Consider the following 11,292-nt stretch of genomic DNA (forward strand, 5'->3'; position numbering starts at 1 on the left):
AGTATCTATTTTATTATTGCATTTTTCCACATCATAAAGTTCTATTTTATTTTTGAGCTCATACAAACCTAGGTTAATGTTTTTCTGATCAGTTTTATTTTTTGACTGTGTTTTATTTTTTTTATTTATTTATTTATTTATTTATTTATTTTTTGACTGTGGAGTTTTTAAACATTGCAATGGAGATTTCACCTAAGTATAGTTACAAGGCCTTTATTTACTATTGTCTTATGTGTTGTATGTTGTGTGCACACTTCTGTTTTGTGTTGTATGTCTGTATGTGTGTATGTCCATATTTCTTATATGAGGAGCGCTCATGAAAAAATGGATCCGAATTTTTTCTTTATTCACGTGATTTATATGGTTTAATTTAAATTAGGTGAACAGCTGTTTATGATTGTTGTTAAAGATGGTTAACAGATCTGTTTGTTTACTTTCACCATTCCTTTTCATTATATTTAATAATTCTGTTCAGGATAATGTCTCTTTAGCATCATTGCCAGAATTTCCATCTCCATCCCAATTCCGGTGAAGACTGAGATAAAACCAAACTACAGCTTCTATGATAGCTATCACAGTAAACTGTATAAACTGATGCATCAATGAATATAACTCAACAAGTAATGCTCAATCAAGGACTTGATTTACTTTGGGAGGAAATGGACATATTGATAGACTCCTCCAATTTGAACTGCTTGCAGAACTTGCCTGGACTATATATCAGTTGCATACATTGTAAAATATCATCTGGTGCACCGAATTGTGGTACTGCTGGCATATCTTTGCTGATGGTGTCACCAGTGATGCAATTTCCTTGCCAGCTCACCCCATGTTTATTGTGGTAATACTGGCATATCTTTGCTGATGGTGTCACCAGTGACGCAATTTTTCCAAGGAGCCATCAATTGGCTTGGTGTCGTGGCATTTCTGTATCCTCCTCCCTTCTACTAGTGATGGTCTAAAATTTGGGGGCCAACAGAGGTGAGGCAAAGAACCTCACCCCCCCACTGGCACCAAGGCAAAATTTGGGGGCCAACAGAGGTGAGGCAAGAACCTCACCCCCCCACTGGTGCATAGGCCTATCCACAAGCATGGCTGAATGCTGGACCGGTAGTCAGCGACGGGTTGCTCTGATTACAGTGGATTCAACCTAAGACAGGAAGCTGACGCCTAAAGGTCAGTTCTCCCATGACGGGTAAGAACCATATGTTAAATTGGACAACCTACCAGGCACGGTCCCTAGCCACATTGCTTGTTGCTTAATTAAACAGAAGGGGGCAGATGCTAGGAGCCACAAGCATATATACGATGTATGGCACCTTTGGTTGTAAAGTGACGCCAGCTAGCCACTGAGATGATTATGTTAAAATTTACATTCATATGCAAACTGGACTCCCGCTGTTCACCTTGGCCTGCTACCGGACTCAAGTTACGGGACTTTACGGGACTGCTGGAGAGTTCCCATTGGTTGGGGAAGGATAGTAGGAGGGAATTCCGGAGGAGGTCGGAGGAGACGGGGGGTTCCGGGACGCGCGGTTCCGGTCGGACACCCTCGTGGGAGGACTTGCTGGCGCTGAGAGTGTTAGCGGCTTTTTCAAAATAAAGTTTTTGTTCCTGCTTGAGTGGCTCGTGATTTTGTGCCCAGCCAAGACTGCGGCAGCACTGATGTTCAAAAATGCTACATAACTCTGTGACTCTCAACTCATAGTACAAAGCATTATTTTTGTATGCCTGCCATGTACAATTTATGCCATTACCTTAGCCCAAACATGTTTATGTCTTTCCACTATTTCAGAATATATTGAATAACAAATTCACAAGCTACACTGCTTACATTGGTTGCAGTTTTCAGAGTATTGGAGGATCTCTTTATAGTCATGCTCCTGGCAATCAATCACAAGTTCTTTATTCCTTTCCAGCCTTTTTAAAAAAAGTTCTTTTCTTTAATTTTTCCATTCCAGTCTTAATTGCTAATATCTTAAACACTCAAGTCAGACATCATACTGTGTGTGTGTGTGTGTGTGTGTGTGTGTGTATACGTGCATGCCCACACACTACAAGAAGTGTTAAGTATTAAGGCAGCCACAGGGCAAAGGCACAGAGCACATGCAAATTTATTGCTGTATGTAATCAAATTCAGGTTTTTTAACTGTTGTTTTTGTGGTGCGGGGGGCTGAACCCAGGGCCTTGTGCATGCCAGGCAGACACTCTACCATAAAGGCACATCCCCTGGTTTTAAAAGAACCAACTGAGTTGTGAAAAGAAAGGTTCAGGGTGTCAGCTTGAGGTATCAAGTTGGAGTGAGTTCTGTTTTTGTCACTGGAAGAGAAGCTGAACTAGGCTTAAGATTGAGAACAGGGAATTTTTAAATTCATCACTGTGATTTTCCTGGGCAAGGCTGTAACAAATGATCAGGTGATGAGGTCAGGGTGCCCGCATGTCCACGATTGGTAGAGAACTCCTCCTTTTATGGAGCTTGTTGTAGTGTATACTAATAAATACAATCAATAAGAGTGTAAAATATAGATTATAATATTTTGATAAGTGAGATAAGACAATTATAAAGCAAGAACTGCCATAGACAGGCCTCAGACTCCATTTTGCTGCCTTCTTTAAAACACGGTTACAAGAATTGTTTCTGAGAAACTGAAATAAAGCTGTTTTCTTAAAAAAATTGTCTTTCTGTAATTTGTACTCCACGAATTGTACCCTACTCAGGATGCAGCGGTGGTCTTGGTGAGCTACATCCTGGGTTTGAATGCCCTTGTGGGTCTACACAACTTCGAAGTAGATTCTCGCCCCGCCAACCTCTACCCAAGTTCAGGATGCGACTGTCTAGCATCTATCTGCTTGAACCCAGGACGGTGGTCAACTGAACTGCAAAGCTAATGCTATTTTGGCTTCTGTTTATCATTTGCTTGCTGATTGGAAAATTCCAGTCCTGCCTAGAGCCCAAGGTCCCACTTATCAATGTTTTAATTTCTATGACTGGCTAGCTTACATGATGCTAAACAAGTCACTGAGTTGGGGGTCTTTGTGATTATATTTTCTTTGGATGGACCTGGAAGCTGTTTGAGTCTTTACAGTGGGTGACAGTACCTACCCAGGTAAATAAAGCTCTCTTTTGATTTGAAATTCAGACTTACGTGCTTTCTGAGGCGTCTCCCCATAACAGGGTTAGGTAAGGGGGTCACTTCTGGTGAGGTTGATAAGCCCCTTTGTCTGGTGTCTTTGATATGATTTCAGATGTTCACCTGTACAGATGTTTCTGGGCACCAATGAGTTATTGATCAACTTGTACATTATGGTGGTGCTGGGCAGGTGGCAGTTGCTGACTTGCACAAACTAGGTGTAAAGTCACTCTGCCTCCCACTTGGATTCAAAACCGAGGGGAGCGGAGCACAGCCTTCTGTCCCCTTGCCCTTTGCGGTGGTCCTGGGACCGTGGGCGGACTCCCTTCCGCTCCCCGCCCCTACAGGTCGCGCTGTGATGCACTTCCTCCTAGTGTAGAGGAAAGGCAGGCGGTGGGCGGGCCTGGCGGTGGGCAGGGGCTTTCTTTTCAGGCGCCGACCTCCCTTCCGCTCCTCCGCCCTCGGAGGTCGCGCTGTGACGCACTTCCTCCTAGTGTAGAGGGAATTCAGGCGGTGGGCGGGGCTGGCGGCGGACAGGGGCGGGGCACATCAGTCCCGGGCTCAGGCCGGGGGCAGCGCCCGGGTGCTGGCCTGCGGGGCGTGCCGGGACACTGCTAGCAGCGTGCAAGCCTCCAGCCCCATCACCCGCCGAGGCCGCCGCGCGGACGCGGGCAGCAGAGAGGAGACTCCGAGGGGCGCCAGACTCTCCGCGCCCGTGGGGATGGCCGCCAGGGTGCAGAAGGCGCCGTACTGGGTAAGCAGGGCTTTCTCGTGCCTTTGAAAAGCGACCTGGCACGTTCATCCCTGCTGTCGCATACAGGACCTGACAGGACCTGAGCCCGGCGGCCCCTGGGATCTAAAAGCGCTCCTTATGGTATTTTGCGTCTGGCGTCGTCTTTGGCAGTCATCCTTCGTTGCCAGCGGTGGGCCCAGATTTCTGAGATTCCTTGTTTAAGGAAAGATCTTCGTTTGTCTTTTTATGCAGATCCATAAGAGTTCTTTGGGGGGAAATTACTTTCTTCTTTCGTTTGTGCAAGTGCTTATTTATTAAGTGACTTGGTGTTCACTCCCTGAGGTTGGTGCTTCCAGTGCGAAGGTAAATTACGTTTCTTATTTCAGGGAATCTGTGGTCGGATGCGAAGGGAAATCAAGTGAACAGTGAGGAAGGAGGACAAGAGATCAGCTGGAAAGTGCAGAAGAGAAAGACGCAGGGGTTTTTTTTTTTTTACAGAGGAAGGGGATAGTGGATCTTTTGGACTTTGTGATTGTTGGAGTAAAGATGAGTGATTGGATTGCTGGACCTGTTGCACTACTCGGGTGGTTATAGCATTCCCTGAGACAAAGATCACTGTTAGAAGAGATAACCCCAGAAAGACTCTCAGATGTTGAGTATGCAGTGCCTGTGCGTAATCTATAGCTCCTGTGGGCAGACCAAACTGGAAACACACAGACTGGGGACACATTTATTCCAAGAAGCTCAGAGTGTGACCGAGTAGAACCCTGAAGAGCACCAAGTTGAGGATTCAGGATAATGACGAGGAAAGGATGTGAGATGAAGGACCAGAGTGCAAGAGAAGTGAGAGAAAGGAAGAGTGATTTTCCCCTAAGCTTGAGAAAAGAGAACTTCATAAAAGCCACCATATGAAGTGCCACAGAAAATTAATAATTCATGAGAAAAAAGGTTTTTATAGGTTTGATTTGGGAATGTGTAGTCTCAGGAAATTTTCCAGAGTAGAGCATTTTGGGGGTGGTGAGAGTGAAGGAGGGCTTCAGGTGAAGGGCAGCAGGCTGAAGGAACTGATCAGGAGCAGTGGGGCTGTTGGGTCAAGTGGAAAGGGGAATTAGGGTGCCAGGGAGAAGGGCTTTCAATGAGGTAGCACCAGCACTTCAAAGTCGGTGAACTTTTTGTTTTTAAACAACTATATAGAAAATATAGTGAGATAAAATAGCCCTGTTTACCACAGCAATTTAAAAAACAAGTGAATTTAGAATATCTGGTAAAAATAACATTTTAAAACCATTGAATAATGTTAATAGCTATTACTGTTGACTAGCTCTCTTAAGCTCTTTATGTATGAAGTCATTCAAGCCTCATGGCTCTATTTTACAGGTGAGGAAACTGGGAACCTGACATGGTCCCAAACTACTAAGGAATACTAGGAAAGTAGGATGACAAAGCTAAGATTCATACCCAGGCAGTTCCTTTCTAGTATGTGCTCTCATTGCTTCTCAGCACCCCAAAAAACGTTTTAACAAATGTAAACAGAATTTTCTTGTTTTTGAGTGCATGTATTGATTTAACAATCACTTATTGACAACTGTTAAATGTTTCCCAGAGGCCTTTGCATTAAGGGCTGATCCCCAGGGCTATGCTCTTGGGAGGTGGTGGAGACTTAAGCCTAGTAGGAGATTTTAGGTAATTGGGGACATGCCCACAATGGGGACAACGGGACTCCCCCCTTCTTGTAATCATCTCTACTTCCCAGCCCTGAGCTAAGCAGTTTTGTCCCCCCTGAGCTCTTGCCCACATGTGCTGCTACGGCCCACTGCAGTGGGGCTACCCAAATGTAGCCTAAAACTCTGTAACTATGAGCTCAAATACCCTTTTCTCCTAAAACAGTTGATTACCTTAGTTATTTGTCACATTAATGGAAAGTTTACTAATGCAACTATTTGCCAGACACTTTTCAAGAGCATGCAGGTATATTTTCTAATGGACAAAGACCGAGTCCATTACCCCTAGGGGAAAAATCATGAACGCTTAGAGGAACATCACTTTAAAAAGTTGTGAATAGGGCTGGGGATGTGGCTCAAGCAGTAGTGCGCTTGCCTGGCATGCGTGCGGCCCGGGTTCAATCCTCAACACCACATACAAACAAAGATGTTGTGTCCGCCGAAAACTAAAAAATAAATATTAAAAAAAAAGTTGTGAATGTTATATGTACAAATGAGAGAGGCTGGGTGGCTTCTTCAGGTAGCAGAGTCAGGAAGCTGTCTCTTGAGGCAACATTTAAACAGTCTGAAAAACAGTATGGTGATCGTGAAAAGATGGGGTTAGAAGGAAGAAGCATTTCAGGCCTTGGAGAAGAAGCCAAGGTCAAGAAAACCCGCATGGTTCCTTTCTCAGGTGGAAAGCAAGCCTGTGGCCTGAGTGAGTGAGATGTGTGCATGTGAAGTATAGAAAATGAAGACCATATTATTAGACCTTTAAAGTGAAGAATCATGATGAAAAACCTTGGAGTTATTTTGTTTTGAAGTAATTTACAAACTAAGAGAAATTGCTAGAATAGTATTTTTAAATTTCCTGTGTTGTAAAATAAAAACAACTTTCCGAGATGGGAATGGTTGTGCACACCTGTTGTCCCAGTGACTTGGGAGGCTAAGGCAGGAGTATAACATGTTCAAGGCCAGTCTCAGCAACTTAGTGAGACCTTGTCTCAAATTAAGAAATAAAAAGGGCTAGGGGTGTTAACTCAGTGGTGAATTATTGGTTTCCATCTGTGGTACCGCATACATACACAAAAAAACTTTCTGTGCACCTTCATCTAGATTCCTCAGTTGTTACATTTTGTAATCATTCGCTTTATCATTCTCTATGTATCCATGTATGTGTGTGTGTGTGTGTGTGTGTGTGTGTACATATGCACACACATTTTCTTCTCTCTGCCTTTAAAAACCCTCTTGCCTTCCCACCTCATCTTTTTACCCTACAGACTTTTTTTCTTGTTATATGTACATGGACACAATACCTTTATTTTATTTATTTATCTTTACGGGATGCTGAGGATCGAACCCAGTGCCCCCCACATGCTAGGCAAGTGCTCTACCACTGAGCTACAACCTCAGCCCTCCCTACAGACTTCTCTCTCCCCCGTCTCCTCCTCTTCTCCCCTCCCCCACCCTTTCTCTGTCATTTTTATGGACACAAATGCTGTAGGTATTCACAGTATAAAAGATTGCTTCATTCCTGTTGAACCACGATGCAAAGAAAAGACCCCGGACTCCAGTTTTAAACCAAATTAAAGCAAGTTTATATTGTGTACACAAGAGAGCTGATCAGCGACTGCCTCACCTGAAAAAATAGGCCAGAGGACAGTGTCTGATCTAAGGGCAAGGGAGGGGGGTTTATAACAAAAGTTACAAAGGTGATGTCTTGGGAATTTACAGCTGACAGGGTTCAGGCAAGCATAATACAGTAACCTATCTAGCAGGTTTATGATCTGCATAGCTTAACATCTCAAGGTAGGGAGCAGACTCATCAGAGTTGATGAGGAGCAGCTGGGATTTCAGGGAGGGTGGTTAACTGGTCAAGGAGAGCCGGGCACCTGTAAGTTCAAAGCATGGGCAGGAATCTCAAGCAAGTTTTTAAAACATCAAATTATGGTAAGGCCAAATAGAAATATTAGTATTTTACAGTAAAACAGAAATGAACTTTTCATGACTTTGTGATGAGATGGCTCCCAATCTTAAAATGGAATTAGGTTGGGTTCATCAATTCCTTCTATTCTACTTCACAGAAAAATTTGCCATATACGTTTTTGTTTTGTTTTTGTTACCAGGGTTATTGAACTCAGGGGCACTCGACCACTGAGCCAAATCCCCTGCTCTATTTTGTATTTTATTTAGAGATGGGGGTCTCATTGAGTTGCTTAGTGCCTTGCTGTTGCTGAGGCTGGCTTTGAATTTGTGATCATCCTGCCTCAGCCTCCTGAGCTATAGGGATTACAGGCGTGCATGGCTGCAATATACTTTTTGTTGTGCATCCTTCTTTGTACTTTTTATGTCTGTTTTACCTGTAGGATTATGTACACAGATATCTGTTTTGTGTTTTACTGTGAAAATAGCTTTATAGATTTTCCTGTTTAGTGTGATTTCAATTACATTCTCTCTTTAAGAAGTGTTATTTTAAATAGCACCCCGAGCTCTGTTGGCCATTGCTTCTCTCAGGTATTCAGCAGCTTTGAGGGTTTTTGTCCAGATCTTTTCCTCAAGATACATGAGTTATTAATGTTGCTATTTCCCTGTAAATTTATTTGGTGATAAGAAGAGCTCAGGCACATTCTGAGGGCTCTGACCTCATCAGTGCACCAATCCATCAGTGCACTCATAGCTGAAGGGGCTATTGGGAGATGATCACAATTGTCAGAGGTGGGACCTAGTTGGAGGGAGTGGGTCCTTGGGGGCACATTTTCAGGGACTGTATTTTGTCCCTTTTTTTTTTCCTTAGGTATTTTGTCACAACAACAGCAAAAAAGCTAAGGCATTAACTGGCTAAGAATAAAGGATATAGATGCAAAATGAAGGCAGAGATGCCTGTTATATGTACAGGCCCATTTGGAGAGTCTTTGTTTTTAATAAAAATAGTGTCCAAGTCACTGTTACAAACTCACTTCTCTGTGTTCTGGCTGTGAGAAATCCCAGCTTGTAACCACTAGGGAGCTTTACCTTTCTGCTCTTATTCAACTCTTAGCTTTTGATATTCTGAAACTTTTCAATTTTTTTCATATATAAATGTTTAAATTTTAAAAATAATTGATTACAATTGTGAATTTAATAGGTGATGGGGTGGACTTTCAGCTTTGCTTAATTCAACATTGAAAAAAGATTTGGGGTGCTAGATTGTGGCTCAATGGTAGAGTGCTTGCCTAGCATGCATGAGGCTCTGGATTTGATCCTGGCACCACAGTAATAAATTATTTTGGGCCAGGTAGTGGCTCATTGCCTGTGGTCCCAACTACTTGGAGACTGAGGCAGGAGGATTTTGTGAACTCTGCAGTTCTTGGACAGTCTGGTCAACACAGCAAGATCTTACCTCAAAATAACAACTGCAGCAATAAAAACAATAAATAAAACAAATTTAAAAGTTTTGCTTTTAGGTAGGAGGATCACAAGTTCAAGGCCAGCCTCAGCAACGTAATAAGAACCTGTCTCAACATAAAAAATAAAGGGCTGGGATGTAGCTCAGTGGTGGAACGCTGATGGGTCCAATCCCCAGAACCACACACACACACACACACACACACACACACACACACACAGAGGTTGTTGTTTTTTATACAAGTGCCATCATGCTGTATATGGTAGTTCTGCAGTTTGCAATAATATCTTCACAGAATGAATGTGTTTTATTTGGATTTCCTGGTCCCCTATCAGAAATTTATACTGTTCAGTTTATCCAAACTTTGAAATATTGAACAACCATACACATGTATGAATATTTCCCATTTCAGTAATTTTTGAAAGAATTCAGAGATTTTTCAGGTTCACAGGAAAGCTGAGAGAATGGTACAGAGATAGCCCATATACTGCCCCACACATGCATAGCCTTCCCAGTGGTCCATGTCTCCCACCAAGGAGTACACTTCCTGCATGGATGGACCTACGTTGATGCTGGGCTTCACTCACAGGTGAAGTGCTCTGTGCCCTGTGAGTCTCACACAGAATGGTTTCACTGCCCTGGAAATCCTCTGTTCCCTCCTGCTTATGCTTTTCCATCCCCTGGTCACTACAGATCCTTTTACTATCTTCACAGTTTTGCCCTTTCCAGAATGTCACATCGGAGTCATGTTTGTGTGTATTCCTTTTAGAATTGCTTTTTTTACTTAGATGCATGCATTTAAATTTTCTCCATAGAATTTTGTGGCTTGATCACTCATTTCTTTTAGTGTTGAATAATATGCCTTTGTCTAGAAGTACCATAGTTTATTCACCTATTTAAGGACATCTTGGTTGCTTCCGAGTCTGGGCAATTAGAAATAAAGTTACTACAAACATTCATGTGTAGGTTTTTGTATGTACTTAAGTTTTCTTCTCTTTTGGGTAAATTCCAAGGATTTTTTTTTTTTTTTTTGCCTTTGTAGTACTTGGGATTGAATTTGGGGTTGCTCTACCTTTGAGCTAGACCCCCATCCTGTTTTTTTACTTTTTATTTTGAGACAGGGTCTTGCTCAGTTACCCAGACTGGCCTTGAACTTTCAATCCTCCTGCCTCAGCCTTCTGAGTTACTGGGTTTATAGGCGTGGTTTATAAATTGTGTGTTATAATTGTACACACAATTTAGTTGTAGATGGACACTGCCTGGCATTTGCCAGATCTATGGTAAGAGTACATTTAGTTTTTATAAAAAAGGCGTTCCAATGTGGCTTTACCATTTTGTATTCCCCTCAGCAGTGAGTGAAATTTCTGTTGTGCTGTGTACTTGTCAGCTTTTGGTAGTGTCACTGTCCACATTGTGGCTATTTTTCATTTTAATGAAGTCCAGCTTATTAATTCTTTTCTTTCCTCTTTGTGGTTCTGGGGGTTGGACCCAGGGCTTTTATGCATATTAGGCAAGCCTAGTGCCACTGAGCCACATCACTAGCCCCAGCTTATTCATCTTTCATGGATCATACTTAGAGTGTCTTGTCTAAAAAGTCATGCTAAACCCAATGTTATCCAGATTTTCTCCTGTTATCTTTAAGAAGTTTATGGGTTTGCATCTCACATTTATGTCTGTGATTGATTTTGAGTTAACTTACACACACACACACACACACACACACACACACACACACCACAATTTAGTTGTAGATGGACACAGTACCTTTATTTTGTTTATTTTTATGTGGTGCTGAGGATCGAACCCAGTGCCTCCCATGTGCTAGGCAAGTGCTCTACCACTGAGCCACAACCACATCCCCTTGAGTTAATTTTATTGATGTCTGTGTCTAGGTCTTTTGTTTTGTTTTGCAAGTCTTGTTCCAGCACCTTTTGTGGCAGACTGTTTTAGTCAATCTCTTTGCTGTTCTGACTAAAAAACCTGAACAGAACTATTTTAGAGGAGAAAAGGTGTATTTGAGGGCTCTGTAGATAGCCAGCTCCATTCCTTGGGGCACCAGATGAGGCAGGACTTCATGGCAGAAGTATGTGGTGGAAGAAAGCAGCTCACATAATGATCAGAAAGCAGAGAGAGACTCCACTGTCCAGGTACAAAATATATACCCCAAAGGCACTCCCCCATGGCCCACTTTCTCTAGCTACACCCGGCACTGATTAGGTTAATAATCATTTCACCTCTAAGCTTTCTTGCATTGTCTCACAAATGAGCTTTTGGGGGACACCTCACCTCCAAACTGTAACACAGACTCTTTTCTCCAGTGTATTTTTATATTCATAAGACAGT

The 11,292-nt window shown here is 42.7% G+C and overlaps 1 protein-coding gene across 1 annotated transcript in view; it reads left to right on the top strand.

Moving 5' to 3' along the window:
* The first annotated feature begins 3,658 nt into the window (after positions 1–3,658).
* Positions 3,659–11,292, top strand: part of ZNF84 (zinc finger protein 84) — a 90,307-nt gene continuing 82,673 nt past the window's right edge. Inside the window, exon 1 of the transcript XR_014021109.1 lies at positions 3,659–3,885. The gene's annotated coding sequence lies outside the window, so the exon portion shown is untranslated. The remainder of the gene's footprint in view (positions 3,886–11,292) is intronic.

This window comes from Spermophilus citellus (assembly GCF_964194105.1).
Source record: "Spermophilus citellus genome assembly, chromosome: 3".
Taxonomy (NCBI): domain Eukaryota; kingdom Metazoa; phylum Chordata; class Mammalia; order Rodentia; family Sciuridae; genus Spermophilus; species Spermophilus citellus.